Consider the following 7,530-nt stretch of genomic DNA (forward strand, 5'->3'; position numbering starts at 1 on the left):
CAAAATAAAATATTCAGTGTTTAAGCTAGTTACACAGCCTATTTGTATTTAAGAGCTGATTTTTGAATTACATTGCCATCTAAAAACCATTAGATAATCATCTGCAATTGTTCGTACTCTCCACAATTTCACGTAAGTGACATTCACATGTAATGATTGCCTACATGGAAATATTTCATACTGAAGCATTAACCAAAGTGAGTTAAAAGAGCAACAGGGGACATGTGAATAAAAATTCAAAGAGAACTTGGAGTGGGAGAATGGAGCTCTAGTTTTTATTTAATTGACCTTGCCATGTTTTTAAAAAAATCCAAATGTTTCAGCTTCAAACAAGAAGGAATAGCTCAAGGAGAATTATACAACATTAGCGGAACATTCTGATGAAGCAGGAAAAAAACACCATATAACCTTAAAGGGGGAAAAGCTTAATCATCAGACTAACTAAACATAAAACAGATCCCGTTTAAATGAGTCCAGATTTACAAAATCAACAAAACAGGTTAAGTAGACATTTCCTTTCCTCTAACTATAGTCTGAATATTAAATGCACACTGATATAGGTTCCAAACAAAGCATATCTAGATTTGCATGCTGAGGACCCTTACTTAAGAGAGCCAGTTCTCACCATCCATATACGTTTTAAAGCATTTTCCTTTCAAGCTAACAACTCATGCGGCGCAAAACACACACACACACACACACACACAAAACCCCAAACATTTTGAATGCCATAAAAGTGGGAATTTTGTCAAATATAATTTCCTGCAGAATCAATGCAGGCCAAGGATTTCTTTATAGCACTGAATTCTTCCATTTGTTTTTCTTTTTATATACCATTTCATTTAGTTTCATTATCCAATTAAGTAATGAATTTAAGTTTCAATACTTCTGATCGTTAACAAGAACCTTGCTTTGACAAACATGTTTAATCTTCCTCTCCTCCTCCTCCTCCTCCTCCTCCACCACCACCACCACCACCACCACCCTTTGGATATCAAGGGAGATACAAAATTCTGTTTTTTGCTCTCCTGGCAGCCTCAACCATTTTGTTATCTGAACTCTGGTGAAGAAGTTGTGACAGCCCCAGCAAGTCAGCAATGGATTATATATCGCTACAGAAATTATAATAAGATGCAAATGGAATGATCTTCCTTTACAAGTTTCTAAAGTTAAAAATAAGCTCTGTATTTGTAATTCATATTCTCACCAGGAGTTCTCAGACATATTAAGGTTGCAGAAGTGTTTTTTTCCCCCCAGACCCTCTGATTCACAAACATGGTTATCCTCCCTCACACACAGTGGCTTTCCTGCACGAGCTTTTTGACTTTATTGCTAGGTTGGTGAGCCAGCTTCTCAAATTGATACGTTTTATTTTTGATTCGTTTTATTTATTATTATTTATATGCTGCCCACCTCGCCATTTAGCGACTCTGGGCGTCTTGAGTTTTGAGACAATTCAATCTGCCTTCTCTTTCTGAGGGATTCGAAGTGGCCTGGGAGTTGACGGCCTTCCCCTTCCCTTGACAGAAATATGCAAGAATGTTTATCTAGGTAACAAGGATTGAAACATTCTTTATCTCCTAGGAAGCAAGATAATATTCAGAAGGGGCTCAAGCAAACTGTGCGATTCACTGGAATAAAAGGAGAGGAAGTTAAAGCATAGCCAGACTTGCGAGATTCCGTTCTGTAGCCTAACTCGATAAAGTACAATACTAAACTTCCTGTGCAGTTTTTTTCTTTGCTCTCTGATCTACCTCGTGCAGTTGATACCGAGGGGCCAAAACACATAGGTTATAACACCTGCGGGAAGTCAGAGCCCCAGAGAAGGAAATATTAAAAGGGCAGAAATATATATGTCCTCGAAAGTATTTTAAAAAGCAGAAACCAACTTTGGCTCCAAATCTCTCTGCCCCAAGCAAGACCTAGCCCCATACAGATGCAGATGTAACACCATCAGAAAGTTGAAGCCAGAGCAATCAAGAAGACAAAGAGAAAATCTGCATGCCCCACCCAAACTCTAGGAGTCATTAGCCCCATCACCTGGGAAGCAGGATATGATAATAGGATTAAACCACAGATATCAAGGCCTAGAAAAACACTCAGAAATAGCCTCAAAGTTCATGCCACAGGAACAGGAAACTATTCCAANATTCCAAACAGGGCTAGAGGGGGTATAAAAAACCTTCTACCCATGTGCTCACTCTCTTTCTTCTCCTCTGCTCCTTCTTGCAAGGACCATCTTTCTTCTGCAATAAACTGTAACCTTCTTCCCAAAGGAGTCGCCATGTTTGCTTATTTATTCCCGGCTTGGATGAACCAGGATGAAGACTTACTTCTAACACACCTTACATCTGCTTTTTGTCTCAGAATAGCTGCAATATGGTATGAAATTGGAAGACATTAACACCTATCCCTTGCCATTGGTCAGATCACTCTGGCTGTTTTAGAGCTTTTTAGTGCTCCAGGAAAAATAAGCCCATTTGATCAATCCATTCCAGGTACCTGGGAGATCTAAAATTTTTCAGAGGGAGCTCGAGGGGGGGGGTCCTGACGCTCTAGTGATCAGTATAATACAGGCTGTCATTACCTCTCTGCAAGCTAACTCTGCCCAAAGCCAGGAGTTTGATCCTGACCGACACAAGATTGACTCAACCTTCCATCTTTTCGAGGTCGGTAAAATGAGGACACAGATTGTTGGGAGGGGGAATATGCTGACTCTGTAAACTGCTCAGAGAGTGCTGTAAAGCGCTGTGGTGTGGTATATAAGTCTAAGTGCTACTGCTATTTCTATCTCCTGGAACAAAATTCTTGGATAAAAGTGCCCAGAAATGGCCCTTTTCAGAACCCTGATCCTTGTTTCTCTGGAGAACACTAGGAAATATAGCAGCACAAATGACATCTAGAACACTGCTGGAGAAAGACAAAGAATAAATCCAAATGAATATGTAAATAAATCCATTTATAACACATTCCAGCAATAAGAATGGCAAAATACAGCTATTTTCCCACTGCTATTGTGTCAGGTTATCAACTAGCAGCCCTTTTTAAAATATTATCTGGAAGAACCTTAAACCTGTAAGTCTCCAGGAAGTGGATGGTGTTCTCAGATCTGTCAACACTGCCACCTAAACATTAAAACCATATCCTGTAAGCAATGGAAGTAGCAAAAAGTGTCTAGTTGTCTTTATAAACTAGACTATATCAAGATAGCAGTTACTATTCACAGAAAGAAGAGTTAAAAAATGAAGGATGGAACAGCATTATGAACTTGAGAAATCAAACAGAAATTCAAAAGCACAAAAGACTGTAATGAAATAAGTAGGAAAGATTTAGAGGGAACTGATCAATCACAAGATAACTAATGATACGACTGCAAAGATCAAATTGGAGGAGCTGCTAGTATTCATGTGTAAATATTAAGTCAATTCAAATATTCTGCCCAGTTACTCTCCCCTTAATGAAAACAAATACTATATTTAAAATTAATAAGATATGAAATATTCAACAAAACTATTTTTGAAGTTTAATATACATGTATCATGCTCAACAACTCTGCATCAAAATTATTTGTCAGATTACCCAATGTGATCCATGTTGCAAAAAATCAGGTGGCCCCTAATCATTTACTAAACCTACTTGAGAAAAGCCATTTTGAAATTTAAGCAAAAGGTTTAAACACTAGAAGTATAAGGAATTTATAATGATACCTTAATGATATTAAGAACAGTCTTGCTGAATTCAGCACAATTGTAGTTGGGGAGACATAAACATGGGAGCGCGTGATAGCAGTACAGTACTATAACTCAGGCAAGTAGCAGAAAAATATCTCCTGTTATGTTCCACCACAGGAAACATGAAAACAGTTCTTACTTTTTCAAAGTGGTGGCAAGCTGAATCTTAAGTTGAAATGGAGCACCAGAATAATACATGTGTATAAAAGTGGGCATCAAACAGATGATACATCATATGACTAACCTAATTCCTGTCACTTGATTTTGCTTGAAGCTAGAAAAAAAACGTTATATTTGTGGTCAGAGCACAATTTCCCCCGTTTGAGAAACTGGTAGGAATGAAAATGACTATTTGTACATATTATTTGTTCATTTTTTCACTAGCTCCAATTTTCTCAGTCATCTTAAGCTGCTGCTTTTTTGTTAAAAATCTTTATGTAATTATTGCTTTAGAGCAGGGGTGTCAAACTGCCGGCCCGCAGGCTGTTTGTATCATGCGGAGGCCATGCCCACCCCAGCTCTGGCAATGCAAAAAAAGTTGCGGTACGTCACAACACGTCACGTGACGTGGCAAGTTTGACACCTGTGCTTTAGAGCATAAGTTATACACAACTATAAAGTAGGGCACAAAATATAGTGATGAACATCTTTCTATATTCAAACGGTTAAAATAATTTGCATGTCTATTACTCCAACTTGTCACCTGGATTTTACAAATGCTAGTATTGCAGAAATAAATGACTGAGGATGCACTTATCAATAGCAATACAAAAAAGATGCACACAAAACAGGCTTGCAAATATTTTACATTGGTTTACACAAGTATTTCTCTACAACTGAAAACTAGTTGCGCTAACCTTCATTGTTACAAATGTAATTCACTGTTAGAAGTTTGAACTAACAACTAAGTTTTTTAATGACAGACCTATTACTACTACTGTTTTTATATTTTTCTAATTCACATAATAACCAAAGTCTTTTTGAGCAAATCACTGTGAAATTCACTTCTTCTTTTTGCCAATTATACCATTTCCTAGTGCAGAACTTATTTCTCAGATAAGGTTCCACCTCATAATTTTATAACAACATTTGATTATTGATTTCTTTCAAGTGTCCCAACAATGCACTCACCTCTACTGTAACTGAGTCTATCTAAAATTTCCTTCTGTGAGTTTAGACTAAGAAAAGGCAATATTTGGCCCTTTAGATTACACTGATAAACTACCTTGTTTATCTGTAACTACCTTACTCAAGGGAAATGGTCTGAAAATTATTCAGTTCCTGAACTATTCATATTCTAATCTAAGCCATCAAATCAGCACATCATTATCAGAAACAATTTATCATAGTTAAAAAGGAAAAACAGCTGCATACATTTAACACAAGCTATTGGAATTATTTTGCATATACACATTAATTAAACCTTGCAAGTAGCAATTCAAGGGGAAAATTGATCAGAATTTCCAAGAAAGATATGTGCCAGAACTTTCACATAAACCATATTGGGCAAAAAGATATGTGAAGATAAATATATAGCCTGCTTTCCAATACATTTACAATTTCCATCTGACATGCCCTTTATTATTATTATTATTATTATTATTGTTGTTGTTGTTGTTGTTGTTGTTGTTCCCCTATCTCTTGCTGCTTGGGACAACAACCAATCATTGCTTCTTGAGCAAGTGGATAAACAATACTAACCTGTTGGTGGAATGGTAGTATAGCGTTAGTATAGCAATAATCCTGAGAAACAGAGAGCATATGTAGCATGTAGCATTCTCTCTTTCAGGAACTGAAAGCATACATAAGTATAAACATAGTTATCATGATGGTGTTCTTTTATTGCATAAAGTGCAGAACTTGGCCTACAGCTATATCACCACCGTTGTGAGTGAATGCTCAGTTAGATGATTACAGGAAGCTGGTTCTATTAGTAAGACATCTTCATTAAAATTACTGTCAGTGATATGGTAATGATATGATAATCAAAGCCACAGTGTAGAAATAGTCTTCCTTCAAAAAGTTAACATCAATCATGGTACAACATAGCTGTGTAACTTGGCGCTCCTTTGCTTACCAAAGCAAAGCAGGACAGGACCAAATGCAACTGAAGAAGACTGACTGGATTATATACTATTCCAGGACTTGTCAGTTATTGAAAGCAAGATCCCATTGCAGTTTACAAGCTGGAGAAACAGTGCCACTGTTTTCTAATCTTTTTGTCCTGAAAAGACTAGATGTCCCACAGAATACAAAAAGAGTAATAACTGTTGCATTTTAGTAAGCCGTTCTTGCTTTCTGCTTGCACTACTACTACTACTACTAATATACCTTAGGACACAAAAGTGTATCTAAAATAACACTGAAAATCAGACAGAGCACAGTTACTATCCCAACACTTATCTAAATAAGTCAAATTCTAAATTTTGAGACTTCCTTGTTCCTCAGCAACTCCTTATGCCCAGTCTCCTCATACCATACGTACTACATCAACTCTTCCTGAACCATTTTATAGACTTCCTCCAATCTAATCCAAATGCTGTAAGTATGTGCAGAAGTCCTCGTGATATTCTTAGTCTATAAATGAAAGGTTATGATGAAACCCCATGGAGACACTGCATAGCCAAATGGGAACAAATGATTCACATTTGCCCAAGGGCTATCCTAGTGTTTTGACATAATACATAATACAGGAATGAAGCTTATTCTTCCTGTTCTGTCTTTGCAGAGGAAAATGTTGTATTGTTCACCTTTTATAAACATCTTATTTGCATAGGGCGCTGAATGATATACTGCTAAAGTAATGTGAAGCAGCAGAAGAAACACATAGGCTCTACCATTTTGTATGTGCATACATAAATGCTGAAAGCTTTATTCTCAAAAATGATGAAAATCCTTGCATCTCAAACAGGACTCCATGGTACTGAATAAATTCTGTTTCTAACTTTTGAGGTCACAGACAGAAAAGCTAGACCTCTCTCCAGAAGAAAGCTGAATATAGCCCCAAGCAATATGAAATAATATCATGTTCATTTGCTATCAAATAGTTTTCCAAATAGGAATGGTATGTATTGCCTGGAAAATCAAACTTCAGCACAGTTCCATAGGAATACCAACAGTGAAAGTAATATGGAGCCACTATGGCAAGGCAATTTTACTGTCTCAAACATTCGAACATTTCCATTACATAATTTGTATATCATGATACAATACTATATGAAGACTTTTTCAGTGACAATGATCAAAGATAAAAGCAATACTGCAGGTGCAATCTCAACACAGACTAACAAATTAATTTTATCTGCCTTGGTTAACATTTACATTAGCAAACATTTTTTGAAAAAAATCATTTCAGAACTGGCATGTCAATGCCAAAAATCTCCCACTAGAAGGCATCATTTAGCCTATAAAGTCTGCACCTACCCACCCATCTAGTGCAGCATTCAAATTATATTAAAACTCTTTTTATATCAATTTCGGTTAACAAGAAAAACACTCCAAAACATTCATCTTAGCAGATAATCCTAAAGTACAAGCAGATTAATATAAGAATTGGTATTTTTAGGTATTGGAACCCAACAGTTTAGGAAGTTACTACCATTTAGGACTGGGGTCAGAAGTAAACAAGTATACTGGTACATTTCTTTTAAAACTAACCTTCAAGCAAAATAAGATCCCTAGTCAACCCACCACTGCATTCTTTCTTTACTCACTCAAGTTTCCATACATGTGACACAGAAAATATAGGAATATTATTCTATCTGAGCAGAGACTGTGACTAGATTTCTACTGACATCGA

This window comes from Protobothrops mucrosquamatus, unplaced genomic scaffold (genome assembly GCF_001527695.2).
Source record: "Protobothrops mucrosquamatus isolate PMUCROS unplaced genomic scaffold, P.Mucros_1.0 scaffold653, whole genome shotgun sequence".
Classification (NCBI taxonomy): Eukaryota; Metazoa; Chordata; class Lepidosauria; order Squamata; family Viperidae; genus Protobothrops; species Protobothrops mucrosquamatus.